The sequence below is a fragment of the Hylobates moloch genome, unplaced genomic scaffold, assembly GCF_009828535.3.
Source record: "Hylobates moloch isolate HMO894 unplaced genomic scaffold, HMol_V3 SCAFFOLD_5, whole genome shotgun sequence".
In the NCBI taxonomy this organism is placed as follows: Eukaryota; Metazoa; Chordata; class Mammalia; order Primates; family Hylobatidae; genus Hylobates; species Hylobates moloch.
In genome coordinates, this window is record NW_026652280.1 from 122,844,060 (window position 1) to 122,853,275 (window position 9,216).

Here is a 9,216-nt window from a genome sequence, read left to right on the forward strand (position 1 = left end):
TATTTCTGAGAATATGAAGGACCAATTTATGACATCCCGAGCTAATAAAAAATCATATATTGACAAGTACAAGCATAAATCCACTAATAATATTCCCATTGTTTAGTAAGTAATCAATAGAGACACATGTATAATTCAGAAGGTAGAGAAAATGGGAAGCCAGAACAACTTTTACATATGATGTTTAGATAAATGAACTAATGACGAAACCATTCATAAAACAGGGATTATTGGAACACAAGCAGGATGATAAATGGAAGATTATTTGGGCCATGTTGACTTTGAGGATTCTATAAGTGGAGGAATATTGTAGGCAGTAGATATATATGAGATTACAGCTCAGAAAAGTGTAAGCTAGTGGTGACACTTGAATTATGAGCACTGGAAACTCAGAGTGTGAAAAAAGTTTCTCAGGTGAGTGCAGAGTAAGATCTAAAAATAATAAAAAAGACAAGAACACAATCTTAGGAAATAAGAATAGTTTCAGAATATGAAGAGGAAGAGAAGAATGCTGAGAGGAAATCAACAAAGATATTGAAGGGAGCCTATTAAAAGTAATGTAATGAAAATCAGGAAGGGAGTGATAGAAATTGTCAAACACAAGAAAGATCAAGCAAGACTCATGGAATTGAAAATGGTCTTTATAATAATTAATTGAGAATTATTGAGAATAATTGTTAAAACAATTATAGCTTAAGATTGGGGTTTGAGATGGGAGTAGGGGTGGTAGGAAAGCAGCTGATTGTTGTCAGTTGATAATGGAGTAAATGTATAGAAGTGGTTAACAGTTAATGGAAACTGTGGGAATATTTCCTGTGAACAGAAGGAGAGGCATGCAGGATCTAAGAAGGTAAATTTTAAATATGGAAATGACTGAAACACTTATACACAGATTGTGGGGACATAGCTATTAAAGAAAAAGAAGGGACAAATATAAGAGGGACAGACAGGCAAAATTACCAATAGAGTACATCTGTGTCCCTAAATACATAAAAGTGAATATAATCACATTTATATTTTTACTGTGCTTACATTTCTGGATATGAAGTTATAAAGATATGCTGCTGACTTTAATTTACTTTTCCAATGTACTATTATTCATATAAGACTTCAGAAGTGAAATGTAGCTCAAATAAAGCAATTCAAAATAATTACACAATTGATGGGATTAATGGACTATTGACTATAGTGAAGCATAATGTATTTAGCTGGACACTTTTAAACCTTGTCATCAATGTGACAGCATATACTTGTTCTTTTCAAATAATATTGATTAAGGCGTTTTACAAGCCCAATCATCATCACTGTGTGACATTCCATGGCCACGAGCGTGTTATACTGTATTAATTCACACATGGATGCACTGATAGTACTTAGCTCCCAATGTGAATGAATATTGCACATTTCATGCTCTGTCATGTCTCATTGCATTAATGGCCATGCGTGTGATGAGGTCTGTAATCTATGGCTATTTTACAACATTTTCAAATGCACTTGTCATGAATGGAGTAGTCAAGTACTTCATTAAGTAATCTCGTTTTCAGGAAGCATGTGTCTCCAGGAGCAGGTTGGCATTTAAGGTAATGTAAGTTGCTTTCATCTATGTAAGACAAAAAAGAGGGCACTTGTAACTCTTAATTTACATCAGATCTATCTCATAATTCAAATAATGTGCTGATAAGACCTCTCATTTACCATTGTCACATGTCTTCTTTTGGGTAGATATATTTAACTTTATACCAACTACTAAGGAGTTCTTCTGAAACCTTTTATTACAATACTTACTAGAACATGTTATGAGGGAGAGTGCAACTTGTAGTAACAGCCCTGACCATGGGTACTTTGCATCCATCTTATTTTTTTCTTATTATTAATTTAAAAATTGACAAAGATTGTATATATTCAAGGTCTACAACATGATGATATATGTATACATTGCATAATGATTACCACCATCGTATTAATGAACATATCCATAGTTACTTTTTTTGTGTATTTATGCCTGTGATGAGAACTTTTTCTTTTTCTTTTTTTTTCTGGAATTTCACTCTGTTGCCCAGGCTGGAGTTCAGTGGTGCCATCTTGGGTCACTGCAACCTCTGCCTCCCGGGTTCAAGTGATTCTCCTGCCTCAGCCTCCTGAGTAGCTGGGACTAAAGGTGTGCATGACCAGGCCCAGCTAATTTTTTGTATTTTTAGTAAAGATGGGGTTTCACCATGTTGGCCAGGCTGGTCTTGAACTCCTGACCTCAGGTGATCTGCCTGTCTCAGCCTCCCAAAGTGCTGGGATGACAGGTATGAGCCACTGTGCCCAGCCGGTGAGGACTCTTAAAATATGCTCTATTATCAAATTTCAATTAAACAATACAGTAGAACTTACTCATCTTATAACTGAGAGTTTGTACCTTCTGACCAATATTGCCCCATTCCACCATGACCTACCATTCTTTCTGCTTTGATGAGTTTGAATTTTTAGATTCTACATACAAAAAGTTCAATATTTGTCATTCTGTGCCTGTCTTATTTCACTTGGTATAATGTTCTCCAGGTTCATTAATGTTGTTGCTTGCAAGATGTCTTTTTTTTTTTTTTTTTGACAGGGTTTCTATCTCTCTGTTTCCCAGTCTGGAGTGCAGTGACATGATCTCAGCTCACTGCAGCCTCGACCTCCTGTGCTTAAGCAATCTTCCCACTTGAGCCCCAACCCCCGATCCTCAGTAGCTGGGACTACAGGTCCATACCATCATGCCTGGCTACTTTTTGTATTGTTTTGTAGAGACAGGGTTTCACCACATTACCCAGGTTGATCTTGAAGTCCTGGGCTCAAGGGATCTGCCTGCCTCAGCCTCCCAAAGTGCTGAGATTTCAGGTGTGAGCCACCGTGCCTGGCCAAGATTTCCCTTTTTTAAAAGGCTGAACAAGATTCTATTGTGTATATATACGACATTTTCTTTATCCATTCACCCATAACAGACCCTTTTTTCCACATCCATTCATCTTTTATTAGTGGCTTTAAAATTTCTTTTCTAAGGATATGAAACTTTATGATCATTAAAACCACATGTGGAAAATCACTTTATCAATAGAATCCAGTTAATAAAAATTATTCTGATTATACGTGCATCAAGGCAAAAATATTAAAGCTTTAAATTGTTAGTTTTGAAGACATACGGGACCAACTTCTGAATCTTTTAGGTAGACGTTTTTCAAATGAGGCCAGGAACTCTGTTGAGGTTCCAACATACAGTGAAAGAGAGAAGTGGTACTGAACTTTCTTCCCCAGAGGCTGGCCAAGTATTGAGAACACAGAGAGCAGTGTCAACACCAAGGAGTAAGGGATAGTACATATTTGAATTGTGGAAAATCTTGGCAGAGATTAGGAGATTCACCAAGAAAAGGGTGATATCAGCTTCCACATAAGTGGAAATCCATTTTGTCCCCCAAAATGTCAGGAGGAAGCAGAATAAGTGGCCAGACCTTTCCTGCTCTGGAGGCTTGGTAAGTTCAGAATGTTGAAGAATTTGAAGGTTTTCCCCAAGTGCTTTATCATATGACTGATAGCCTCTTTATTTGTATTATACAACATAAATCCATTTATGGGATTGTTTTGTTTGCTTGTTTTAACCTCCAACAACTAGACTTGAGACAAACAAGTGAAAACAATAACAAAAGTAATAGCTCTTCCAAGGGACTCAGCAGCCAAATCAAAAAAGAGTTGGCAGGACAATAATAAAACACATTCAGAGAAGCAGAAGTGCCAAAGAATGTGGCTACCAGAAGAGTTTAAAGATATTCAAGTACATCACACATGACACACCCACGTATAAGATATTTGGTGATTGATAAACCTATGATTTTTTTTTTCACATAAAGTCTTAGGAGATAAATTTAAGGAGAGGATAGTCACTGGTGAAACAGACTAGTGACCCAGAAGATCCAGGGTAAGAAATATCAACCGGCCGCATTGACTCAAGTCTTTGTAATCCCAGCACTTCGGGAGGCGTGTGGATTACCTGAGGTTAGGAGTTCAAGACCAGCCTGGCCAACATGGTGAAACCCCGTCTCTATTAAAAATACAAAATTAGCTGGGCCTGGTGGTGTGTGCCAGTAATCCCAGCTACTCGGGAGGCTGAGAAAGAATTGCTTGGACCCAGGAGGCGGAAGTCACTGCACTGCAGCCTGGGTGACAGAGCGAGACTCTGTCTTAAAAAAGAAAGAAATACATTGGCAGCCCATTCAGAGGGCCCAGAGATCTGTGTCTTGCTTCAACAATGTTTGGACGGAACTGATCCAGAGACTCTCTTTCTTCCAGCCTCTGACCACCTTGCGATCTCCTCTCCACTTGCAACCTCTGGGACCATCTTCTCCGCCATCTCCTGCTTCTGGGACCAGCCAACACCGTTTCTGTGGTTAGCTCCTTCTTGCCAACCAACCATGAGCTCCCAGATTCATCAAAATTATTCCACGGAGGTTGAGGCAACCATCAACCGCCTGGTCAATTTGCACCTGTGGGCCTCTTACATCTATCTCTGCCTGGGCTTCTATACCCACCGAGATAATGTGTCTCTGGAAGGTATGGGTCACTTTGGCAAATCGGCCGAGGAGAAGCGCCAGGGCACAGAGCATCTCCTGAAAATGCAAAGTCAACATGGCAGCTGCGCTCTCTTCCATGACATCCAGATGCCAGCTCAAGATGAGTACAAATAAAACCCTGGATGCCACGGAAGCCACCATAGCCTGGCGAAAAAACTGAATCAGGCCGTTTCGGATCTTCATACCCTCGGTTCTACCCACACAGAATCCCATCTCTCTTGCTCCCTGGAGAGTCACTTCCTAGATAAGGAAGTGAAACTCCTCAAGAAGATGAGTGACCACCTGACCAATCTCCATAAGCTAGCTAGCCCAGAGGCTGAGCTGGGTGAATATCTCTTCGAAAGGCTCACTCTCAAGCATGACTAGGAGCCTACTGCGCCCAGCGACTTCTGAAGGGCCCCTCGTAGAGCAACAGGGCTTCTGCCTAAGCCTCCATGCAGCCACTAGGCAGCTTTTTGAACTACCCTGGAACATTCTCCCAATCCTCGGAAGAAGTGGAAATAAAGCTTTTTGAAGCAGAAAAAAAAAAGAAAAGAAAAGAAAAGAAAAACACAGTGCAAAAATAGAGAAATCATAATACAAAAATCAAGAGACTGGACTGGAGTATAGATTCAGGAGCCCTAAAACATGAACTATAAAAGTTTCAGAAGCAGCACAAATGAAAAAAAAAAAAAAATGTGCTAATAAAAATGGCGTATATGTGTCACATTTTCTGGATTAAGAAAATGTGGCACATATACACCATGGAATACTATGCAGCCATAAAAAATGATGAGTTCGTGTCCTTTGTAGGGACATAGATGAAGCTGGAAACAATCATTCTCAGCAAACTATCGCAAGGACAAAAAAACCAAACACCGCATGTTCTCACTCATAGGTGGGAATTGAACAATAAGAACACATGGACACAGGAAGGGGAACATCACACACTGGGGACTGTTGTGGGGGGAGGGGGGAGGGATAGCATTAGGAGATATACCTAATGCTAAATGATGAGTTAATGGGTGCAGCACACCAACATGGCACATTTATACATATGTAACAAACCTGCACGTTGTGCACATGTACCCTAAAACTTAAAGTATAATAATAATAATAATAATAATAATAATAATAATAATAAATGGCGAGGCAATAGTTAAACAAATAATAGAAATAAAAATTGATCAAAGATACATCAGTTTGTAGATCAAAAATCTCCCTAAATTCTAGGCTAGATACACAATAATGAAAATCATAATAACATGCGTTAGGTTGAAAGGAAATATCATGAGCTTCTAGAGAGAAAACAAAATCTTTACCCAGGAAATATATATATATTCAGACTGGCAAAGTGCATCTCCTTTTGCAGCACTGGAAGCTAGAAAACAGTTGAGCAGTATTGATATATTACTGGCAGGGAAAGATTTCGACCCAAATATATTATTTATCTGCCAGAGAAAAAGAAAAATATTTGAAGACATGAAAGAATTCCTAGAGTATATATTGCCATCATACTCCAAACTTGAGACAAACATCTGAAAAAAAATTCTAAGCAAACATCAAATGAAAAATAATGAGGATTTTAAGATGAGGAAATAACTAGAGGAAAGAAGTGAGCAATAAACCTTGTAAGATATGCCTATGGACAAATATAGACTGCATAGAAATGAGAAGTAGAAAAGCTAAAGAAATGCATAGAAATGAGAAGTAGAAAAGCTAAAGAAGAACTTTTAAAATAGAAGGGATCTATCATTAAGAGGAATTAGTGCTAGACTATCTTCACAAAAGCAAAACAGTGAGAGTGAGAAAGCAAAGAAAGGAAGGGAAGAAATAAATTACTACAGTATCTTCAAAATGAAGAAAGAGAGTGGAGAATGAGAGTACTGGAAATTAGAATATTGGAAAGCTCCATCTTATTTGTGTTTGAGGGAATTTGAGCATCTGTCATGGGAAAACATTTGGGGCATAGTGCTTGATTATGACATCAGGGAAAGTGAGTATAAGTGTTAATAAATGGAAATGTACAGTATTTCCATTTACCAAGGAAAAGAAAGAGTAATGAAGAAGACTTTGAATACAGAAGCAAACAAGATGAAGTGAAAAAAAGAAAACAATAAAATAAGTAATAAATATGAAGTAAAATAAAAATTTAGTATATCACTAATTACATATAATGTTAATGGATTAAATTCTTCCATTAAAACACAGAAATCAGTTTAAGGTTAAAAAAATCCTAAAGGATCTTTACAACAAAGACACCCTAAGCATGGTAAGAATTAAAGGTTAAAATTAAAAGATGAACAAAGAGATAACAGGTGTATGCAAACAAAAGGCAAGCAAGTATAGTGGTATTAATATAAGACAAGGTGGAAATTAAGATTAAAAGCAATTAACAGGATAAAGGACATCGGGAAATAAGCAGGCATGCTTATTATGGAAATATGAGTTATAAATTTATATAACAAAATTAAAAATTAGATAAAAAACTAAGATCATAACTAGAAATAAAAGAACTTGATAAAATACAGTTATATTGGGAAACAATCACTGTAACTCTTTCAAACTGGGTATATGCAATAAAACTCAAGGGGAGGACAGTCACTTGTTATAATCATTCATGGTTATAAATCAATTCTAGAACTTGAATGTTCCCTATTTTCAAGAGAAGGTAAAATATAACATAAGAGGATACAGCACAATTAGCTAAAGCAAACATGTGATTTGCTTTTGTTTATATCCTTCTATTATATTATTCCAGAAAGGCTGACATTTGTCTACTTTGAAACATGCAATAATTAAACTTAGAAAATATTTGTTTCAAAAACAAGATTATTTCTTGCTTATATTTAAGCAAGCCATAAACCAAGAAGAAGCAAGCAAATATAAGAATGTGCCTATTGTAATTACATACTTAACAACATTCATGTCATTGATTTAGTGTGAATAATGAAGCATACTATAAGGAGAGCATAGTGTAGTTATATTTTTTAATGAAGGAAGCCAAGAGAAGAAAGTTAGAAAGTTGTTTACTGCTCTTTTGACTTTGCCTTTAGTTTGTAGGGGATATATTTCCCCTGTTGAGAGAAAACTTGCAAAACCTCCAGTGTTTTGATGTATGGTATCTGAACTCCAAAGAGAATGTAATCTTTGTGGTAAGCTATCCAAAAGAAGTCCTCATGGAATTTGAGCAACCTCTGAAAAAGATAACCACAGCAGCAGGATGCTTCTCTAGAAATGAAACACTTCTAAGAACAAACAGTAAAGCGTGCAGTTCTAGTTTATTCAGTTTTTATGTCTGGTATCTACTTATAATTTCTATATTTCTAACAATCTCAGGATGATCAGAGTGATTTTCTCCAAAAATATGTAAAAACACGATTAGACAAATGTTTAACTCCAACTCCTGGAATCAAATCGTAATCTTTACATATTTAAATGTGTAAGATCTGATAGCCAAAAGATTCTTTATCATTTCTATAAGAAAAGGAAAGATATTCATAATAGAAAAACATATGCTTAGTGTAAACACATGGACATACTTTTAATAACTGGCAATAAAATTACAATAATAATGCTAACATCACTGTTAAATAAATATATTCAAATATAATGTTCTACAGCAAATTTTTTCTAATGATATTTATCAAAGGGAATGAGTATTAATAGACAAGGTATTTACTATAACAGATATTTAGATTAATGTGAAATATTCAGTATACTGAAAACTATACCTAATTGGTTACATATTTGGTTACTAGAAATTAAATGCTTGAATAATTGAAAGAATAATTAGTTTTATATGGCTGCCTATGGTCCAATTAAAAGAAAATGAAATCAAAAACAATGACAAGGAAATACTGAGTCATTTTTCTTCTCACAAATCAATTCTTAATTCAATACAAATATAAAATATTAAATATCAAAGATAATTAAATTACCTTAATAATCCTTCATACATCATCCAGGAATTCATATAAATTGTATAAATTTTGAAACAATTTATATTTTCACAATGGATCCTTTTGTTTTAAGTTGCATTCCTTCAGAAGCTGATGTTGAGACATGGACTTGAATACCCATAGTTTTTTTGGGAGAGGATCTGATCCCAGGAAGCAACGATGGAGCAGAGGAAAAGTGCAACAAAGAAGGATAAAATACCAATAAAATGGAATGTTAATTAGTGTTTATGAATAATTTATTACTGTGTTTATCTAGGGCTCAAGCACCCAGGGATCTCCAGAGATTTTAAAGAGCACCCTTCACGGTTTTCCCACTGAAGCGCAAGAACTTCAGTAGTTGAAGGATGCTCCCAAAGAAGTTAATTCCTTGGAATTTTAAATTGTGTAAGGACCTGTGAGACAGAGAAAGTTCTCAGGCAATGAATGAGTCAGTGGAGCTTGCAGTAGAAAGGCTTTGGGATGGCATCCATGAAATAGCATATGGCAGGGACATATAGATAGCTCTACACATTTTTAGGGCATAATGGAGTTCACAATATCTATTTTCTCCCAGAGACAATTTAAGAAATAGCAAATTAAAACCCCAAGATTATGTGAGCTGATTAAAGTTTTAACGACGTTTATTATAATCAGCGTGAATGTAGCATAGTAAAAAGAACACACTTTTTATTTATAACAAATTT

The 9,216-nt window shown here is 36.0% G+C and overlaps 1 long non-coding RNA gene and 1 pseudogene across 1 annotated transcript; one reads left to right on the forward strand and one right to left on the reverse strand.

The window, feature by feature from the left end:
• The first annotated feature begins 3,444 nt into the window (after positions 1-3,444).
• On the forward strand, positions 3,445-4,958 carry LOC116467958 (ferritin light chain-like; annotated as a pseudogene).
• A 2,586-nt stretch (positions 4,959-7,544) lies between these two features.
• LOC131383617 (uncharacterized) lies at positions 7,545-8,594 on the reverse strand. The gene is made up of 2 exons (XR_009213776.1): positions 8,513-8,594; positions 7,545-7,768 (listed from the first exon to the last, which is right to left on the reverse strand). It is a non-coding gene; the product is annotated as an uncharacterized LOC131383617 (long non-coding RNA).
• Positions 8,595-9,216: the final 622 nt, after the last annotated feature.